This window comes from Myotis myotis, unplaced genomic scaffold (genome assembly GCF_014108235.1).
Source record: "Myotis myotis isolate mMyoMyo1 unplaced genomic scaffold, mMyoMyo1.p scaffold_m19_p_1, whole genome shotgun sequence".
Lineage (NCBI taxonomy): Eukaryota > Metazoa > Chordata > Mammalia > Chiroptera > Vespertilionidae > Myotis > Myotis myotis.
In genome coordinates this window covers 86,351,284-86,373,566 of record NW_023416313.1, presented here as the reverse complement: position 1 = coordinate 86,373,566, position 22,283 = coordinate 86,351,284, and the positions used below count along the sequence as shown (strand labels likewise).

The window sequence follows — 22,283 nt, the reverse complement described above, 5'->3', positions numbered from 1 at the left end:
AGCCTTTTATATATATAGACTAGAGGCCTGGTGCACAAAAATTTGTGCACTCGGGGGGGGAAAGGGGGGTCCCTCAGCCCGGCCTGTGCCCTCTCGCAGTCTGGGACCCCTTGGGAGATAACGACCTGCTGGCTTAGGCCTGCTCCCGGGTGGCAGAGGGCAGGCCCAATCCCTAGGTGCAGCCCCTGGTCAGGCTCAGAGCAGGGCCAATTGGGGAGTTGGGGTGCCGCCCCTTGTCATGCACAGAGCAGGGCGGATCGGGAGGTTGCGATGCCACCCCTAGTCACGCTCAGGGTAGGGCTGATTAGGGGGGTGGGGTACTGCCCCCTGTCACACTCAAGGCAGGGTCAATGGGGAGGTTGTGGCACCACCCCCTGTCATGCACAGAGCAGGGCCAATCAGGGGGTTGAGGAGCTCCCCCCTGTGACACACAGAGCAGGGCCCATCATGGGGGTTGGGGCTCTGTACCCTGTCACGCACAGAGCAGAGCCAATAAGGGGGTTGGGGAGCTCCCCCCTGTCACGCACAGAGCAGGGCCCATCAGGGGGTTGGTGAGCTCCCCCCTGTCACTCACAGAGTAGGGCCGATAGGGGAGTTGGGGCACCGCCCCCTGTCACACAAAGAGCAGGGTGGATCAGGGGGTTGGGGCACCGCCCTCTATCACCCACAGAGCAGGGCAGATCAGGGGGTTGGGGCGCCGCCACTGTCACACTCAGGGCAGGGCTAGTGGGGAGGTTATGGCTCTACCCCGTCACACACAGAGCAGGGTCCGTGGTGGGGGGGGGGGAGGGGTTGGGGCGCCACACCCTGTCACACACAGAGCCACAGGGCGATCAGGGGGTTGGGGAGCTACCCCCCTATCAGGCACAGAGCAGGGCTGATCAGGGGGTTGGGGCGCTGCCCCCTGTCACGCTGATCCCGGTGCCAGGAGGCCTCGCGGCTCTGCTGATCCCAGTGCTGGGAGACCTTGCTGCTCCGCTGATCCCGGTGCTGGGAGGCATAACACCCTTTTACTATATAGGATAGAGGCCTTGTGCATGGGTGGGGGCCAGCTGGTTTGCCCTGAAGGGTGTCCTGGATCAGGGTGGGGGTCCCCACTGGGGTTCCTGGCCAGCCTGGATGAGGGGATGATGGCTGTTTGCAGCTGGTCACACCCCCTTCAGGGTGGGGGTCCCCACTGGGGTGCCTGGCCAGTCTGGGTGAGGGGCTGAGGGCCATTTTCAGGCTGGCGGGTGACTGAAGCTCCCAACCTGTCCTTTTTTTATTTTCTTTTTTATTCTGGGCCAGCTTTAGCTCGGAGGCTTGGCTCCAGCTCTGAGGCCTTGGCTGCTGAAAGCAGGTATCTGGTTTGTTTGGGTTCTATAATTGTAACACTGTTGCAGTCCTGCTCACTCCAGCTCTGAGATCCCGGCTGGCTGAAAGCAGGGATCTGCGTTTGTTCTATAATTGAAACAATGTTGCGGTCCTGCTGGCTGAAGCCCGGCTGGCTGAAAGCAGGTTTCTGGGGTTTTGTTTAGCTTCTATATTTGTAACAATGTTTCTTAAACTGCAAGCTCAGAGGCTGGCAGCGGCAGGCGGGGAACGTCACTGGCTTCCTCCGTCACTGAAGCAAGCAAGCCTCCTGTTCGCTTCAAGCTGCCTGGCTGCTGGCCGCCATCTTGGTTGGCAGTTAATTTACATATCGCCCTGATTAGCCCATGGGAAGGGTAGCAGAGGCACGGCTAATTACCATGTTTCTCTATTATTAGATAGGATATTTATGGGAGGATATTTAAGTGGTATAATAAAATGACCTAATTATTTATTTTACAATATGTAAACTGAGGCCCAAAAGTAACCACAAAATCAAAACTACCCACGAAGCCTTCCAAACAAACAGAGACCTTCCTATGAGAGCTGCCGGATTTACAGAATGCAATAATGCAGACAGGACGGCAGGTTTGGCTTTGACCTTTTTTTTTAACTCCATGCATGTACTTAGGCCCAAAGCCCACAACATCATTTTTAAAGATCTGTAGAAAATCTTATTCAGACATATTTCCATAATGTCCAAATTTTGGGCCAGAAAGTAGGAAGTATGTGGGATGTTCACCCACAATTTTCTGTGGCTGCACATTCGAATCTAGTTCCTCGGTGGTATAGACAGGACACCCAAGCTTCTGGTTACATCTATGATTGTCTGTAAAAATTGTTGGTTCAAATTTCCATTTACTTTGACTGCCTCCTAGCAAACCAATCTATTTGCTATTGCCTTCTGGGCAAAATGCCTGGGCTTTGTAAAATTAAAAACGAACTCCTATTGAAAAGAAAAAATAGACCCAAGGAAAATACATATCAGAAAATACATATCAATTGTTGGTGTTCTTCACTGAGTGCATTTTCCACAGCAATGATGTGGAATCTCTGGTTAATTTCAGGAGCATTTTCATTTGGGGGAGACGCTCTAGTAACAGCTCATGGTTGTCTGTTTCAGGACTGCCCAGAATGTTTTTATTCTGCTACCATTGTGTTCAATTGCCATCGACAAATGATTGCCCCCATTACTTCTGCATGAGGCATCCAGAGGTGCCTCGGGATTGTTTTTGTGGATGCTATGGAATCACCCATAAGCCAGTGTAAATCCTAAACATAATTACCCTGTCCCCAGGTAGACATGAACTGAAGACATTTCTGTCAATTAAATTCAATAAAGATTTGACCAAAATGCCCTCTGATTCGTCGTAGTTAGAATTTCTGAGGCTGCCTTTACTTTGAAAACTGCCCAGCAGGTGTATGAAGAGCAACAACCAAGAAACGTGGAGCCTTAAGAGGGCAACACGCCTTTTTAAAAATCATAATTGCTGAGCTCATCAAAGAAACCACACACGATGGCCTTGTGCCCCCAAAGCTGCGGGGGGGGGGGGGGGGAGTGCAGTGTCCCATTGAGCAAAGAAAGACTCTTTCACTGTTTGTTTTGGTTACGGTTTCTTATCCTTAACGAGAAGTGAATCAATTAGCAGGACAAATGACAGGGCGGTTAGTCACGGAAGGGAAAGTATTATTAGCTTCATTAACTCGGAGCACCCTTCCAGCTCGCACCTAGAGTTGCCTCCGGACGAACTGATGACTAATCCTGCCAGGCAACGCTGCGAGGTCTGGACACTCACCTCTGAGACTCAGGCCCCGGCAACACCCTTTGAATGACCGCCGGTGCCCCCGAGCCCACTCGCCTCCGCGTCAGGAAGCAGCTCCTGCATGAGGCGAGGTGCGGGGGTGGGGGATCCCTTCCCAGCCGCACCCTTCAAAGTTACCGGGAGTGGCACCTAAACAAACAACTTTCCCGGATGGATCTCAGCGGCTGGTGAGGAGGTCCGCGCGGGGCGCTCAGCCTCAGCGCGCAGAGCCAATGGGCTCCTCCAGCCAAGCCCCTCCTCCCTGCACCTTTCCCGGCTGGGAGAGGGGCGGGTCGGCCTGGGTTCCCTTCTTAAGAAGTCGCACCGGTTTGTCGAGCTGTGATCGGCGCCTCCAGTCGCCTCTGCCGGAGCGGGCACCGCCGCCCGCGGCCGCGGTGAGTCACTGTTGGGGAACGAGGGGGCGGGCGCGGGTGTGAGAGAATGAATGATGTCAGGAGCGCGCAAGGCGGCGGGCGGGGAGAGCGGGCCGCGGCCGCGGTAAACAGCCAGCGCCGCGCCGGGCCCAGCGGGGCGGGGATTCCCCGCCCTCCGCGCACGGAGCCGCCCGAGCCCCGCCGCTGCTGCAGCGCTGCCGGGAGCGGCCTGGGGGCGGCGGCCGTGGGAGGGACCCGGAGAGCAGCTTCCCTCGCGGGACCGCGGCGCGAGAGGGCGAGACGCGGAGCAAACTTTCTAGCGGCTTCGGCTTGCGGGTGGCTGCGGCCGTGTGGTCCGTCCGCCAGCAGATCCTCCGCGGGGCGCCGGAGCCTGTGGCCGGGGAGCAGGTAAGGAGCGCCCGGAGGGGCCGGGGAGGCGGGTGGGGTGGGGAGCCCCGCGCCCTGCGAAGCGTGAGGAGCGGGGAGGCGGACGAACCACAGAGACGTGGTTCCAGTCCGGCCCCCACGCGCGCCACCCCAGGGCATCCTTTCTTGATTTTGCCAGATTGAGGATGGATGCGGGGCTGGTTTCTTTGCTTTGAGCATCAGCTCATTCATTTGCAACCATTTCGGGTAACTCGGTCCTGGCGTTGGAAGGACGCTTAGACCATAGGTGGTCCAGAGACACTCCGGAGAGGTCAAGGCTGAATTCAGGTGGCGAAGGAGGAGGGACTGACTCTTTTTCCTTTTGGGAGGCACTTGCTGATGATACGTGGACAGTAATGACCCGGCTCTGGGCAGCCCACGCTGAAACCTTTCAACGCTTGGCCGTCCCCTTAAGGAAAGACTTGGTTTCTCAGCGCAAATAGGTGGGAGGGAACTGTCTGTCTTTCTGAGAGATGGATAATTGTTACTAACCCGCGGCTACGTCTTGAAATAACTGGTGTCAAGTCCTGTAATCTTTTATTGGTCAATCTTCGTCATTCTTCTATTTTATCTTGCCTGCTCCGATATGACCTTAAAACCATTTTGACAGGCATTTTAAATTGGCCAAGAGATCTGTTTAGTGTCTCTTAGGCTGAATCTCATAGGTTAGGTGTGCATTTTGAATTTAAACTTAACTTTTCAAATCCTTGGTTCACCCCTCCTCCCATCTGTTAATCGTGGGTTCTCAGTTACTTGAACACTCCGATCTAGTAAAATGGGACTGTATATAAGGACTTCAGAGGACTGGAGGACGATAGTGCAAAGGACCTATAATGTCTGGCACAAAGGAGACCTCAGCAAATTACTGTTTATGTATAAATAAGAGGGGCTCAGGTTATAACCAGTTAATTTCCACAAAACTTTCTACTTATAAAGCTGTTCCAGCGGTTCTCAACCTGTGGGTGGTGGAACGACCCTTTCACAGGGGTCGCCTAAGACCATCCTGCATATCAGATATTTACATTATGATTCATAACAGTAGCAACATTACAGTTATGAAGTAGCAACGAAAATAATTTGATGGTTGGGTCACAACATGAGGAACTGTATTTAAAGGGCCAGAAGGTTGAGAACCACTGTCTGAAGTTTTGTATGTGCAATCCTTTGGCAGGTTCCTAGGAGCAAGAAGTGATGTCTACATTCTGAGTGTGTATACCAGGATGGGAAACACTTCAATGTAAACACCTGAAAGGTGTTAAGGGAACTGCGATTTAGTGCTTAAACAAGGTCAGGGCAGTGGCTGGAAGTGAACACCTGGCATTTGGAGGAAAGCTGCATGTGTGGAAAACGCTCAAACTTTATCCTTCACCTTTAAAAAAGTATAAGCTGTGCAGACTCTCCTTTTTACGGCCCTTCCCTTGGTTTGATGATAGCCTTGCTTCCCAATAGTCTTCTGGTTTTTTTCATGAGTTAATATTTAATTTGATTTCTTTCGTTTCGTTTTTAAGTGAAGCTGGTTGACGTAGGAACCTGGAAGGAAACACTTGGGCACCTTTGCATTGCTGTCTCTTGGTCTTTGTTTCTCTTCTTGCAGAATCTCATAAAAGCCCTAGGAAGTATTTGGAAGAAGCTCAAGCACTGGCTCAGGTTGTTGAAAACATTTGTTCTTCGGATAGCTACAACTTTTAGGGTCAAAGGTCACAGGTGCCCCTGTAGAGGGATCTTGAGCAGTGGCATCCAGAAACCTGACATTAACTAGGTGGTAACTTACTTGCTGAATTACTTTGAATGAGCTACTCAAGCTCTCTGGGATTCTTGGGGGACTTTGAAAAAATGGTATAGGGAAAAATGGAAATAATCTTATATCCATTAACATAGACAATGGAATACAAGTAAGAACTTTTTCTTTTTAAAGAAGTGATACTTTGAAGTGAGATGTTTTCCCTGTGTGTGTATGTGTGTGTGTGTCTTTTTAAAGAACAATTACTAAGAATTCTAGACAGTTTCAAACTAAAGATAGTCTACCTATCCTTTTTAAAAAATATATTTTTATTTATTTTGGAGAGGGAGAAAGAGATAGAAACATCAATGATGAGAGAGAATCATTGATAAGTTGCCTCCTGTACTCCCCACATTGGGGATCAAACCCACAAGGAGGGCATGTGCCCTGACCAGGAATCAAACTGTGACCTCCTGGTTCATAGGTTGACACTCAATCACTGAGCCACACTGGCTGGTCAAGTCTACCTATCTTTATCCAATTCTCATATGGGGGAATTGAAGTCTCTATTCCGAACTGCTGCAATCAGACATTTAGTCAATTCATCCAGTTGGTGAATATTTAGTGAGCAACTACCATTCCAGTCACTGTGCTAGGTACTATGGATGCTAAGCGCACTTACTGTCCTTGGGGGTTACAGTCTACTAGAGAGAACCCTTAGGCTTTGCTTATGGGAAGGAAAAGAAAGTGTCAAGAAGGAGGAGAGGGGTGGAGTTGGGAGGAAACTAGAAGTGATTACCTTATCTTAGGCTTTTCCCCACTTGATAATGAAAGTTCTAGTGGCATTCTAATGAGTCTTGAAGTGGGGCTCTTAAATTATGGGGCTGAACAATGTAACTATGCCTTGCTTTACCTAGTTTATTATAAGCAAGTTTAGCCTTCAGTTAAATAATTTCAAATGTTCTAGGGCAAACTTGTTTAAATGAATTCTGAAGGGTAAATTCAATTCAACCAAGATTTATTTATTGTGAGCAAAGCACTATGGTAGATTTTTGAAAGTGAAAGGGTGAGACCTCAACCTAGAGGCCCTGATGCCCAGCGCTCCCGGCGGTCGGTCCCAGCGTTCCCCGGCGGGCTCCCGCCAGCCCGTCCCCGCCGCCCCCGGTCTAGTTTCCTGCCTGGGAAGGCTGAGGGCCGCGGAGAGGGGGAAGGCCCGGGGCTCTGGGGGCTCGGGCCGCCCCTGAGCCCCCTCCAACAGGGGAACGGCGCCCTGGGCTCCTGGGTGCTGGGGAGCGGCCCTTGGGGAAGGACGCCTGTCGAGGGGTGAGGACTGCGCCCTCCATCTTGCCCTGGGTCCTCCATTTTTGGGCAGAGCCATGTGCTCTGCAGGGCTTCTTCCCGGAGGCCCAGGCCTCTGCTGGCCATGCCCAGGATTTCTCTGGACCAACCAATGATAATCAAGGGAAGTGCACGCCATCACTATGACCACATCCTATGTAATGAGACACCAACTTGCGCCTGGCCAATTGGCAGGACCCACAGTCCCCTCTCCTGCCCTTACTCCACCCCCCTATAAAACCTCTCGTCCCATCAGGCTTTGCTCTCTGCCACTGGGCTTACCGTAGCATCGGTGAGTGTGGTTGGGGAGCCGAACTAGTTCGAAATGAAGGACTCTTTGCTTTTGCATCGGACTGGCTGGCTCCCTGGTGGGGTCTTGGGAATCTTGAAATCTGGGCATAACAAAAGAATAATCATTCTATGTGAATATTCCAATTCATTTGTATTTCCCCATATTATAAGTAGTATGATACTTACAGAAGTTTAAAATTACAAGTTAAACAAATTAGCTACCACCCAGAAAACCACTTACCACTATAACCTCAAATTCTTTTTTTTACCCAATGAACATATAACACAAAGAGCTAGCATGTATTGAGCTTACTATTAGCCAGCCAATGTGCCAGTTGCTCTATACACCAGAATCTCCTGTAATCCTCACTCTAGCCCTATGAGGTAGATACTATGATTATCTCCTTTTTATTGAAGAGAAAACTGATTTAGAGAAATTAAGTAACTTTACTGAAGTTACACAACTAGAAAGTTATTCTCTACAAAACTGGGTTCATACTACTTTATAACTTACTTTTTTCCCCCACCCAAATATGGACATCTTTATATTACCAAAATACTCCTACAACATCATTTATAGTTTTCTATTATATATCTAAATCTCAACAGTTCTTTTTTTTTAAATATATTTTATTGATTTTTTACAGAGAGGAAGGGAGAGAGATAGAGAGTTAGAAGCATCGATGAGAGAGAAACATCGATCAGCTGCCTCCTGCATATCTCCCACTGGGGATGTGCCCGCAACCCTGGTACATGCCCTTGACCAGAATTGAACCTGGGACCTTTCAGTCTGCAGGCCGACGCTCTATCCACTGAGCCAAACCAGTTTCGGCTAAATCTCAACAGTTCTTTGTTTCCAGTTTTCACTAATTCATTTTTTAAAATTTTAGTTAATTTTTAGAGAGAGAAAAGGAGGGAGTGAGGGAAGGAAGGAGAGAGAGAAAGTGGGGGACAGAGACAGAGAGGGAGAGAAACATTGATTTGTTGTCCCACTTATTTAGGCATTCATTGGTTCATTCTTGTGTGCCTTGACTGGGATCCACCTGTGTCTAACCAAGTGAGCTACCTGGCCAGGGCAGTTTTCACTATATTTAGCAACTCTGTATTCAGTATCCTCCTACCTATATCTCTGGGCACATCCATGATTATTTTAGTCATTTTGCATTTCAAAAAGTGATTTATAATGTTTAATTTAGCTGCCCTTTTAAAAACCATATTCAGAATTAGAAAGCTTTCTCCTTTTTAAAATTTAAGAGTTTTGCTTTCTGTGTCCCTTTAGCGTTTCTAATAAGATGTCAGCAATAGGATCAGCATTCTCTGTGGAGCTGCACAATAGGTCAGTAGCTCATTACACAAGGGGTTTATCTGATGGAAACGGAACACACAGGCTTTCTGGAAGGACTGTTTGGGTTTCTGTTGTTGTTATTAGCCCCATGGAGCAGTGCTCACCGTGCCAAGCAGCTCTCTAACATAAAGACTACTTCTTCCGTTTGCTTCCTTCGGTACCCAGTAAGGGAGACAGGTTACATTTTTCAGATATTGCGTTTAGCAGATTTATCGCCAGGTTTAAAATGAAGTCCATAAATTTTAAGTAGGTCACCTTTTTTCTTTAAAAAGAAAAAACTTTACACATTTGTCGGTTGATCTCTTGAAAGGTAGACCATTAGTAAGACATTTGGGGTTGATTTAATGAAATCATTAGCTAATTTTCATTTTGTTCTGTGGCTAGAGCGTCCTGGGTTCAATTCCGGTCCAATCAGTGTGTTGCTGTCACATTGCTGTTTCTCTCTGTCTTTCCCTCTCTCTTCCACTCTCTCAAAAAATCAATGGAAAAATGTCCTCGGGTGAGGATTAAAAAATAATAATAAAATAAGTATTCTCAAGTTTTACTCTAATATCATGCCCTCTTTGCTACTCCGAGTCAAAAATTTTAATGGTGCTTTGGGTTTATTTTTCCATTTTCAGTGCTAGTTACTTTATCCTGATGGTTTTGATAAAGGATGCTGGAATATGAGTGGTGTCCAGTTCAGCCTCTTCATACAGAAACCATGATCAGTTCAATTTATTAATTTCTAATAATGACTTGAAATTGGAAGTAGAATTTAGAGAAATAGCTAATAGAATTATATGTACATAGAATAATCCCTTATTTGCTGAGTGGTTTTTCCTTACTGCCAAACACCAATTCGATTACTTGCTTATAATTCAAAATTCAGCCTTACAGTTTTGTGTCTTAGTTTGATAGTTGCTTAAAACTTTCAAACCAACTTGTGCACATTCTTAGATTTTTTTGAAAAAGAAGCAGCAGCATTAACTGGATTGAGGCCCTTGTATGTGCATCTTTATTAAAAAATATATATTGTTATTGATTTCAAAGAGGAAGGGAGAGGGAGAGAGATAGAAGCATCAATTATGAGAGAGAATCATCGATGGGCTGCCTCCTGTATGCCCCCCTATTGGGGGATTGAGTCCACAACTCGGCATGTGCCCTGACTGGAATCTAACCATGACTTCCTGGTTGATAGGTTGGTTAATGCTCAACCACGCCAACTGAGCGTTTGTGCATCTTTTCTTTCATTATACCCCTTTTTACTGTTTTAAAAATTTAAATAAAAGCACATAGTGAAATTGTTAAATGGGAGGGGAATGAAAGGTAATAAATTCAAGGCCCAAGAGGCAGAAAAGACAGCCAACTACTAAAAGTCACGTTGGGTGAAACTACGGAAGGGCCCTTCAGGTATGTGCCACTTCTCGCCTGGTAGGCCTGGGCTGAGGATGGGTAGTGATACATTTCAGCTGTGGAAAGGGAGATGCCTAGATGTCAGGGCCAACCTCAGGCAAAATTGAACAGGAGCTGAAATACCGACCTTAAGCATCCTCAACTCTAAGTTTGCCCAGCATACTTGCCCACCCCCAGAAAGTGCTCCGTGATGATCTGAATAAAGGCAAATTACTGTTCAATTGAAGCTGTGGAACTGGAGGTATCATATTTATGGAAAATTGAGGAATAAGCATCCATCCCTGCACTTTAAGTCACCTCTTCGAATTAAGATGATTAGCAATGCAAAATACATGATAAGAAATAAACTTTTAAAAAGCTTTTCTACAAATTGGGAGGGACTGAAGGGAGGCGTGGCCCAGAGGTGGGAAAAGAACTGCAGAGAGGAAGGTGGGATGAAGCCAAATGCACATTCCTCGAGGGGTGCGTGTCCTCTCAAGGCCTGGGAACTGGCTCCTCCTGTTGGAACCGGAGCCATGTGGTATGATGCTCGAGGGCCTGGCAGGGGTGTCGGCTGTCTCTCGGCTGCTCTGCCCATGACAATCCTGGGAAGCCACCTCCTGACATGCACCCCGCCTACGTGGGTTAAGGATACTTCTCCTTATCTGGGAACTGTTTTCATTAGGTAGTCTCATCTACACTTGGATACACTGTGAAGGCATGAGCTGTTTTATTTAGGGGTAGGGAAGAGGATCAAAGAGTAAGTGGTTTTGGGTCATGGGCTGCTTAACTCATGGGGGTGCCATGGAGGGGGGATACCTTTAGATAGCACCCCATCTCCAAAGAGTTGTGGAGACCTTTCAGAAAAAGACTGGCAGCAGTAGTTGGAAGTGAAGGTAAGCCTTTGAAACAGGGGCCACAGAGAGAGGCCAAACACTCAAGTTGGTTCTCCAAGCTTCCTCAAACACAGAGCTGGAGGCAGGGAAGTAAAATTGTGACAGTTAAATAATGGTGTAGGGCCCCTGAGATAGGAGCGAGTGGAGAGCCAGTGAAATGCTGTCTTCATCTTTAGACAAGCCTGCAAGACAGAAATTGTGTTATCTCCACTGTGGAGGTAGCAACCTGTAGAAAGGTTAGTGTACTCAAGGCTGCAGAGCCGGTAGGAGGTGGAGCAGGGATTTGAAGCCATAGCCAGCGGATTCTAATGCCCAAGATCCTTCATGGCTTTCGGTAAGGTCTCCACTGGTTTCCGAGGTGTGGCCGGTTTGTTGGGATATATTTTTTGCACGGAATTGTATGTCTACCACCCCATTTCCTGGAATGTTTCTCTGGTCTGTGCTGCCTAAAGATCATTAAGTAATGCCACAAAGATGAATGCCTGCCTGCTTCCTTAGGCCAGCATGGACCTGAGTCCTAACACCACCACTACTTACCACTAGGTGACTGGGGGAAACTTTCCCAGATGAATCTCCATTTCCTGGCTGTAAAATGGAAATAAAATAGTACTTACTTCATAAGATGAATGTATGAGTGATATGACTTTCTATGGCTAAAACATTGAGAATAATGCCTGATTGGTATTAATATGGAGTTGCTTAGCTATTGTTATTTTATTTTTTGCACAATAAGCTGCACCTCTAACTTTGAAAACAAAGGGCTCAATCTTATTACCTAAAGAAATCAGATTATTACAGTATTTCTCATTAAGGGGGCTTCCATATTTTAGGATTAGAGTATCTATTTGTCACCTCTTGCCTTGTACTGGTAGGGTCCGGATCCTACTCCACGCTCCCCTCCTCCTTTCCTTCCGGGTTAAAATGAAAATATTGAAGTTGATTGTATACTGCCATTGAATTCAAGAACTTTTATAAGAAGTTTATGACATCACTGTGAATGCTGAAAAGCTTTCAGAGCTGCAATCACAATATGCTGGGCCTCTCAGCGGATGCTTGTTAGTGTAGCACAAATGCTACTATCCTTGCAGAGCTCAGCCTTCTGAGGAGTATTGTACCATGGACACCACTGTCCCAGAAAATGCCGGGGCCATTAAGAATCACAGACCCTACTGTCCTCCCCAGTGCTCTGCGTCTTTCTTTAGGAGGCTCTGAGACAGTGTATGTAACACAGCTGCAGCTGCTACTGTTTTCTGAGATTTGCATTTGTTCAGTGGGTTGCTTAATCATCCAGTTATTGCTTACCGAACTTTAATGCCAACAAAGGGCATTGTTTATGTTAAATTATATATATATCTATATCTATCTATCTATTTATCTATACATATATATATATATGTATGTATATGTATGTGTGTGTGTGTGTGTGTGTGTATGTATGTATTAGCCCCATGGAGCAGTGCGTATATGCTCTATGATACATTAGTTAGTGCTGAGAAATACATTCCCTTGGAATATAGCTTGATTGGCAAGTTATGAGCAGCAAACAGAAACATTTAAAAGTTTACTTTGAACAAATACTTACAGAGCTTACTATATGTGAGGATTTGTTTTGAGCACTTAGAGCTCTTACTTATTTACTCCTCCTAAATCACTGTGTAGCAGATATTATGCCCATTTTAGGGTCTCTACTTGAAACAGAGGTTAAATCACTTGCCTGTGGTCACACAGAAGAATTAGGTTCTGAAGCAGACTGTTTGGTTTCAGAGTTACTAACCACTACACTGCTGACCGTGGAATCTAGTGTGTATCTCACAGTTTGGGCCCTTTCAATGTGTAGCTTTATCAAAGGAAAAGTCACACCTGTTCAAACTCCTCCTTATGATTTACTGTGTGGAGGATTACACCTAGGTCATAGATTTTTCGCTCTTGTTATTGAAAGATATCAACGCGATATTTTCAATATGGTATGACCAAACATTTCTGTCTAAAAGCTTCTGAGTGTGCTATCAGGCCTGGTGGTGGTCTGGGAAGGGGGCGATGTATTCTCCCCTTCCCCTGTTCAGCACACTCAGCTCAGTGAGAAGAGCTGCAGATTACACCGACTATTCTAGCAGTATTTAATTTTGTTTTTAGTTTCAGGGCTTTCACCTATTATAAATTAAAGTACTTAAATATCCTTATTTGAGGAGAGTAGCTTGTACAGGTGAAGTTATTTGGCTGTTTTCTCATTACGATTAAAGACAGAAGACAGAATAATGGTCCCCCAGAGATGGTCACATCTTAATCTCCAGAACATGGCAAGGGGGAAGTAGATGGGCCGATGGAATTAGGTTGCTAATCAGATGATGCTACGACTTGGAGACTACCCTGGGTTTTTTGGGTGGACCCAGTGAAATCACAAGGATCCTTGGAAGTGGAAAAAGGAAGCAGAAGAGTCAGAACCAGAGAGTTGGCATCATTAGAAAAACTCAAACAGCCATTGCTGGCTTTGTAGATGGAAGGGGGCACGCGCCAAGGATTGCACACAGTCTCTAGAACAGTGATGGCGAACCTTTTGCGCTCGGCGTGTCAGCATTTTGAAAAACCCTAACTTAACTCTGGTGCCGTGTCACATAGAGAAATTTTTTGATATTTGCAACCATAGTAAAACAAAGACTTATATTTTTGATATTTATTTTATATATTTAAATGCCATTTAACAAAGAAAAATCAACCAAAAAAATGAGTTCGCGTGTCACCTCTGACACGCGTGTCATAGGTTCGCCATCACTGGTCTAGGTTTTGATTTGTTCCTTAAGCCAGCCCTGGGAAAGGGCTGCCTAATCTCATGATGTAGTTTCTAGTCCCTTACCTCTCTCGTCTAGGAAGTTCTCAACACATGGCTTTGTAGGTGTAATGCCCTTCATGACTGACTCATTTGCTTGCATTTTATCCTCCTCAAGCAATTATTGGTTAATAACTTATTTTTCCCTGTCAATATTCCATAGCAGAATGAAGGTGTCTTGGCTATGTACATGATCAAGCAAGTAACTTCCTTCACCAGTAATCTCCCAGCAACCTTGATAAATTAATATATTCATGTTTTCTGTTGCATCCTTGTTAGTACAAATCAGATATCCAGAGCTTATCTCTCCTGGGTGAACTGATAAAATAGTTTCTGAGCTTACAAAGACCCGACCCTGGACCAGTTGCTGACCTGCCCCCAGGGTGTAACCATCCTCTAAGAACCCATAGCAGTGGATTTCATACCAAAAAAAATGTCCTTGGCCCCTGGGCAAGCCACTGTTCTCACAAACTTCTCAAGATAGTGCCTTGGATTTCACAAATGGATTGACTTTTTAAAATACCTGCACTGCACAGATGGCTAAAACAGGGTCCAAGCCATCCTTAATCCTTTCTGAAATTGATTAATGTATCCAACACAGTTTTTTGAGCACTTGCTTTATGCTAGACATTATTTTTGATTCTAGGGATTCAGTCAAGGTTTCTTCCTTAATGGAGATTGAGTTTATGTGTTGAGAGAGAAAAGAGTGTTGAAAAGGGAGGTTGAGCAGATGATAAGTGAGTAAAACCAGTAAACACAAGATAAGTGCAGATTTGGACTTCTTCATAGGAAATGGTGAAAACAATAGAGAGTGGAAAACCTGTAATAGCGTCGTCAGGAAAGGTTTGTTGGAAGAGGTCAGACTTGCACTAAGATGAGAAGGATAAGTAGACCCGGTAGAGGGAAGAGCATGCGTATCTGCCTGGGGAGGAGGGAAAGCGCTTGGTCACACAGGGAGAGGGAGGGAGGCCAGTCTGGCGGCAAGGTCTGGGCAGGAAAGGGGAGAGAGGAGGTGGTGAGGCAGGCAGGACCAGGTTGGGGAGGGCTTGCAGACCTCGTAAGGAGTGTGAGTCTCATTCCAGATGGAATGAGCTGGCATTGTGAAGTGATCCCAGAAGGAGAGGGACACGATCTGAGTTACATTTGTAACATCTAGTTTAGCTGCTGCTGGGGGGAGTAGGAAGGGCTAAGAGTAAGGAGACCAGTTATGAAGCTCTTGGCAGCATTCTACACGAGAAGTGGTTTGGCCTGGTGGAGAGGGGTGATATTGGAAGTGGGGAGCAGTGGATGGATTTGAGAGATTTGGAGATAGAATCAACAAGACTTACGGAGATAGGTTTGGATGGGTGACATGAGAGAATAGGAGAAATCAAGCAGAACTCCTTGTGTTTTGGTGGGTGACGGGGTTGTAGGGAATAGAGTTCTGTTTTGGCCAGTGGTTAGTTGAGTTGCCTGTTAGTCATCTTAATGGGGGTGGATGTCCAATGGCCAGCGGTGATTGAGAGACCTACATTCAGGGACAAGATCAGGGCCAGAGTTGTGCCAGCCTAGAAGTGGCATATAAGGTTATGGGAAATCTAGAATCACCTAGGGAGATTTTGTAGGCAGAGCAGAGAGATAGAGATCAGGCCCCGGAGGAATAACAGAGTTATAGATGAAGTCGGAGACCATGGAGTAACCAGTGAGTAGGAGGAAGACGAAAAGAGCCGTGTTACAGACGCCAACATTATCACGTGTTTCAAGCAAGGTGGAGTAATCGTTTCTGTTGCAAGATCTTGAGGAGTTGAGTAAGATGAGAACACAGTGTCCGTTGGGTTTTGCAATGTGGAGAATTTCTCTAAATGGTGATCTTGTCAGGCCATACTTAGAGGAGTGATTTAAAGCACAGACGAAGGGACCTCCAGCATCCCCTGTGGGGAACTTTCCTCCCTCCCTTCTCCACTTCACCTGTGTGGGGAGGTGTCCCCTCTTTATTCCAGAGTCCTTAGGCCTTTCTCTGTCACTGGAGTCTGTACTATAATATGATTTTTCTGTTGAAATTATGTTCCTTCTAGAATTTTTTTTTTGGTATTTCCTAGCGTGATGCAGACATGTTTCTGAATGAATGAGCTGAGTACTCTCAAATACTACTTTTGGCTTGTATTAGTTACACCTGGGTTGTATCAGGCAGAGGCCAAGGAAGAGCCGGTTTTTCTGATTCCCAGTCTGCTCCCTCTGCCTTTTGTAGCTGAGGATGTCTTTGGCCCAGGATCGTGCCCCTCCCTCCTTCTTTCACCCCTCCTCCCGCCTTCACCTCACCAGTTGTCAGTGCTTGATTTGGAAGGTTCGCTTAGCTCAGTGGTCGGCAAACTCATTAGTCAACAGAGCCAAATATCAACAGTACAACGACTGAAATTTCGTTTGAGAGCCAAATTTTTTAAACTTAAACTATATAGGTAGGTACAGTCCTATTAACTTAATTAGGGTACTCCTAAGGCTTAGGAAGAGCCACACTCAAGGGGCCAAAGAGCCACAGGTGGCTCGAGAGCCACAGTTTGCCGACCATGGGCTTAGCTCTATTCCTCTCAGACTCCATACCTTCTCGGGAGTCACATGTGAAAACTTATGAAAATCACTTTCGTGCTTCAGAAACCTCATCTCTTCCCACCCCTGCGTTCTTTTGGTGAAGTCACTGCAGTTACTTCATACATTTCAACATTTTCAAAACTGGATTTGCTCCATTGCATACTTAAATGTCTTAAAGGCCTGGTAGCAACTGCCCTTAGCAACCTCAAAAGGGTTCTTTTAATCAAGTTCTCCTTTTTTGCCCCCCATTGGTAGGTGTTTTCCCAGCAAGGCTGTGTGGACATGTTTTTTTCTTCTACACGAATATCGTTTTGTTTTCCACTTTGTTATCCTCCTGTTGCAACACCCCAATTATACCAGTTGCTGTGGAGCTATTAAGTGTATTGCTAACAATGGAGCTTATTCCTTTAGGTGGAAGAATAGAAGCAAGAGGAGGACTTTAATTTTGTTTTTGTGCAAATGTTTCCTAGTAGCAAAAATAACTAAGTGATACTAGAGACCGTGGTGCCGAAATGTCTATATGGGATCGACTGATGTTTTTAGAAAGGATTGCTTTTCTTAATTAAAGAAAATATTTACTTAAGCTTCTGGTCCTATTAGAGATTAATTTCATATTTTAATCATGGACTATCTTTTAATATCCTTTGTTTAATAGGATGTTGCCTCATCGGGACGAAATGTTTTGTAGATTTTATCTTTTAAAATTTATTTCTTAAAACCTTTTTTAAAAAAAAGCTTTACTGCCCTGGCTGGTGTGGTTCAGTTGGTTGAGCATCATCAGGTGCACCTAAATTGCCGGTTTGATTCCTGGTCAGGGCACATGCTCAGGTTGCAAGTTTGATTCCCATCGATGTTTCTCTCTCTCCCTCTCCTCCTTCCTCTCTTTCTCCCCCTACCCCCTCTCTCTAAAATGAATAAAAAAATAAGATCTAACTTACATTTTTTTTTTAAAAAAAGCCACATTTAATAGAGTACTGAGGGAATGAAGTATTTTTTGTTTTAATCCACATAACTTTTATATCTAGACAAGGATATTAGCGAATTATATACTTATATGCATACATATACACACATATGTGTATATTTTTGTGTATACGTATATTTTTTCCAACTAAACATAGTTTAGAACTTGCCAAATATCTTGATGCTATAGAACAGTGGTTCTCAACCTTCCTAATGCTGCGACCCTTTAATACAGTTCCTCATGTTGTGGTGACCCCAAACCATAAAATTATTTTCGTTGCTACTTCATAACTGTAATTTTGCTACTGTTATGAATCATAATGTAAATATCTGATATGCAGGATGTATTTAGGCGACCCCTATGAAAGCGGTCGTGACCCACAGGTTGAGAACTGCTGCTGTAGAAAGATATAGTGGGGCCTTGACTTACGAGTGTCTCAACTAACGAGTTTTTTGAGATACCAGCTATCTCTCGCGGAATTTTTGCATTGAGTTGATAGAGTAATTTGAGTTAATGAGCTCCTTAACGAGCTCCCTAACGAGCTCATAAGTCAAGGCCCCACTGTACATAGTTGTTGTTGTAGGCAAGTCAGAAGAATTGTCATCTTCCCATCTCCTCATGTTACATTTTCACTAAGATGTGTTTCACTGTAATGATGCCTGCTCCTCCTAAGCGGGCAGAGCTATTTCCTTCCAGGGAGGCAAAAAGATACAAATGTTTGCTATTTGACTTGAATTACCTCGCCCTGTCTCTAGTTTGATTTCCCTCTGCCCAGTGTACTTGCTCAGCTCTCGTTCACATCCATTTTCCCCCTGCCTGTGGATGGTGTACAATCCTAGACCATTGATGGCGAACCGGTGACACGCGTGTCAGAGCTGACATGTGAACTCATTTTTTTGGTTGATTTTTCTTTGTTAAATGGAATTTAAATATATAAAATAAATATAAAAAATATAAGTCTTTGTTTTTCTATGGTTGCAAATATCAAAAAATTTCTATATGTGACACAGCACCCGAGTTAAGTTAGGGTTTTTCAAAATGCTGACATGCCGAGCTCAAAAGGTTCGCCATCACTGACCTAGACTGTTCCATGGCCTCTTCTCTCAATTAGCAGCTCAGTTTTTGACTCACCTGAAAGGAGGAACAGCAGCCACTGGAATTAAGAAAGGAAAGGTCTTTCAAACTCTTGGACTTATTGAGTAAAAAAACGTCATTTTGATATTCAATCTTACATGCAAAAAATATTCTTTGCCCATCCCATCCCCCTTAATATCAAGGTTATTATTGTAAAAACTGTAAAAATCCTACTAAAATTTTTATTGTTGACCATAGATTTTGGAGAAAATTCTGACAGGTTATGCTCTGGGACCAGGGGACCTTGAAGTGGTTTTAAATGAAAGTAAGAGTTAATGAATTGCCGGGATTGGAGACCATCTCTTGGGGTTAATCTCTAGAAAAGGGTCCCGGCCCACCCTTTGGTATATCAAGAGAATAAAAGTTGGTGAAGAGGAAGGGCTTGGCAAGAACCAGCGAGCACCTGTTCTGTGCCAGGCTGGGTGTGCTCTTGTACACAAACAGACACGGTCCTCTCCTTCGTGGAGCCCGCGGCCCCGGGTGGGAGACGGCCAGTGAGAAAAGGAAACAGGCCCATAACCACAGCTTGAGAAAGTGGATCAGATCTGAGAGAGCAAAAGGTGGGGGAGACCTATGTGAGACAGTGGTCAGGAAAGGACCTCTTTGAGGAAGGAACATTAAACTTGAGAAGAGAAGGATGAGAAGATGTAGTTGGAATCCAAGCAAAAAATCCATGCTGTTGGTCGTGGATCAGGTGAGACTAGGTTAGGTAATTTGTTCCTGGTAATTTAGCCAATTAGTAGCAAATATAAAGTGCACTGTGGATTTCCCTGTCAGTGTTTCTCAACATTTTGTTTTCATTGTTGTCTTTGTAGACAGGTTTTCCTATCCCCTCCGGCTCTGTCCCCGCCCCCCGTAAATTATAATGTCTTTTGGAAGATCACAAACCATTTTTTTTTTCACCCTTAGAGCACCATTTTCACCATGGAGAATGCACACTCTACCACTTATTGTCTGTGGGGCTTGTCTGGGGACAATCAGAAATAGACTTTTGTTGGGTTTAATCTAGTGTCCTTGGATCTTCAACTGGATTTTAAGTTCCTGGAGATGGAGATCATCTCTAGTAGGGACAGCAGTAGTAATAGATGATGCCACTTACATGGCACTTTTTTTTTTTTTTTTTTTAATCAGCCATGAGGTTGGGAGGGGTAGAATAAAAGTAAAGCATGAAAAATCCTTAAATAGTATAGTTAGCCTAATTTTATAATTTTTTTTTTAAATATATTTTATTGAGTTTTTACAGAGAGGAAAGGAGAGAGATAGAGAGTTAGAAACATCGATGAGAGAGAAACATCGACCAGCTGCCTCCTGCACACTCCCCACCGGGGATGTGCCCGCAACCCAGGTACATGCCCCTGACCGGAATCAAACCTGGGACCTTTCAGTCCGCAGGCCGACGCTCTATCCACTGAGCCAAACCGGTTTCGGCCTAATTTTATATTTAAATATATTTTTATTGATTTCAGAGAGATAGAAACATCACTGATGAGAGAGAATCATTGATCTGCTGCCTTCTGCACGCCCCTACTGGAAAGGTGGCGATTCATCAGTGTCTTTAATCCAGCTTGGTGCCATTTCCAGGGCACTCCGGAAAGGACCAGATTCAGGAAGGCGGTGATTGTCAGGGGGAGGAGTTCAGGGTGTATTGGACGTCACAAAGTTGCAAACTTAGGAAGATTAATTTGGCAGACTCATCCCATACATTTCTGAAGTGCGATGACAATTGTGACAAGGGATAAAAAGGAAAAACCTGACTCATAATGGTTTCTTTATTTCAGAAGCGGCATAACATTTATTTGCAAAAATAACTTTGTAGGCACCAAGAAGAAAAGTAAACTAAAGATATAGAGTACTAGTAACTTTTTGGAGAAGGAAATTAGGGGAATGATAATGGTTCTTTATCACTGAGATTCTTCTGTCATTAAGGTGGAGATTATACACGTCTAAAAGACATGGGTTTGTTAAGGATAATTCATGTTATATATTTTATGTTGGGAGGAATGCAGGAATATATTTGAAGGAAGCTATATTCTGGATCTTTTTCTCTGTATCTTTTTCCACTGTATCTCTGGATCTTTTTCCACTGGTTTGGCTCAGTGGATAGAGCATCAGCCTGTGGACTTAAGGGTCCCGGGTTCGATTCCAGTCAAGGGCATGTACCTTGGTTGCGGGCACATCCCCAGTGGGGAGTGTGCAGGAGGCAGCTGATCGATGTTTCTAACTCTCTATCCCTCCCCCTTCCTCTCTGTAAAAAATCAATAAGTTATATTTTTTAAAAAAGAGTACTTATCTTAATGAACTGTCTTTTAATTTTCAGTTGTGCAGTCAATGAATTTTAGAGGTAGGCCCAGTCTGTCAAACAGACTTAATAAATTTTACAGTGACTGCTTCCTTTTGTTGTTTCTCCATCGACCATTAGTCACATTCCCAGTGGTGTAATGTAAACTACGTTTCCCCCTTCTTTTAATCTTTCTTTTTTGTTGTATTGTTTTCCTTCTTAACAAATCAATTGCCTTTAGTAGGCAAGCATGGAGCAGAAAAATTATGAAACAGCAGCCAGAAGGATAAAATTTATAAAAGTCCTTTCTAAATGGTTTAATAGAAAAGACAAAATAAAGGTAATATCTGATGTCAGTCCCTAAATTTCATTTCTGTTCTTTTTTTTTTTTAAAGAGGGACAGAAGAAGCGGGGGAGAGAGAGATTGACTCCCACACTCACCCCCACTAGACCAGGAATCGAACCCACAGTCTTTTGGTCCATGGGACAGTGTTCCACCCAACTGAGCCACGCTGGCCAGGGCTCATTTGTGTTCATTTTTTACCCCATTTTGCACAAGCAGTTGAGCCCCTGCCCTACTCTGCCATCATCATTAAGGAAATGAGGCTGGTTTTTGTTTGTTTGTTTGTTTTAAATGATGTACTTGAAACATTTCTAAAATGCTATTTGTAAAACTTAGGGTTGCGTACATACTTTTTTATATAAGTAATTAACTGTGTATTTTTGAATTCTAAGACTCCTTTGACATCTTCTGACATAAAACTGAAAAAGAAGGAAAGATTGACAAAATGCTTTTTTAAAAATTCATATTTTTATTGATTTCAGATGGGGGAGAGAGAGAAACATCAGTGATGGGACAGAATCATTGATTGGCTTCCTACCTCAAGGCCCCTACTGGGGATCAAGCCCACAACCCAGGCATGTGCCCTTGACCCAGATCAAACCCGGGACCCCTCAGTCCACAGGCCAATGCTCTATTCACTGAGCCACACCAGTTGGGGCGACAAAATGCTTTTTAAAAATATATATTTTATTGATTTCAGAGAGAAAGGGAGAGGGGGAGAGAGAGATAGAAACATCAATGATGAGAGAGAATCGCTGATCTGCTGCATTCTGCATGCCCCTACTGGGATCAAGCCCACACCCCGAGCATGTGCCCTGACCTGGAATCAAAATGTGACCTCCTGTTCATAGGTCAGTGCTCAACCACTGAACCACACTGGCCAGGTGACAAAATGCTTTTTTTGAATCACTTGCCCTCAAAAAATATTTTTATTTATTTAAATGAGATTAGATTATATTCTAAAGAGAATTTGGGTTGACTCTTTAAACATAACCAGAATTTAATAAATAAAGCTCTCTGATGAGCCAGCTTTATTATTAACTATTTGTTTATAAGCCATGAGTATTACTAGCAGTTTCTAAATATTGTTTCTGGAAATGGAAGTTGTGGAAGTAGTGTAGTGTCAGCGGTGAATCGCCATGGACGCAGTTGTCAGTGAGATGCAGAATAAGCTGAGGGTGTGACTACAAGGGAAAACGAGGTGGAGCTCTGAGCTCTAGTCCTTGGTCCGCATCCTTCCTAAGGCTGCGTTCACAGGA

General features: G+C 44.7%; 1 protein-coding gene across 8 annotated transcripts in view; it reads left to right on the top strand.

Annotated features, from left to right (window-relative positions):
* The first annotated feature begins 3,060 nt into the window (after positions 1 to 3,060).
* SGMS2 (sphingomyelin synthase 2) overlaps positions 3,061 to 22,283 on the top strand; it is a 90,710-nt gene continuing 71,487 nt past the window's right edge. For 5 of the 8 annotated variants that reach the window (XM_036343773.1, XM_036343710.1, XM_036343747.1 and 2 more), the window contains exon 1: positions 3,616 to 3,934. The gene's annotated coding sequence lies outside the window, so the exon portion shown is untranslated. Of the gene's footprint in view, positions 3,548 to 3,615; positions 3,935 to 22,283 lie in introns of those variants that run through there. The other 3 variants (XM_036343783.1, XM_036343713.1, XM_036343763.1) reach the window with 1 other exon arrangement.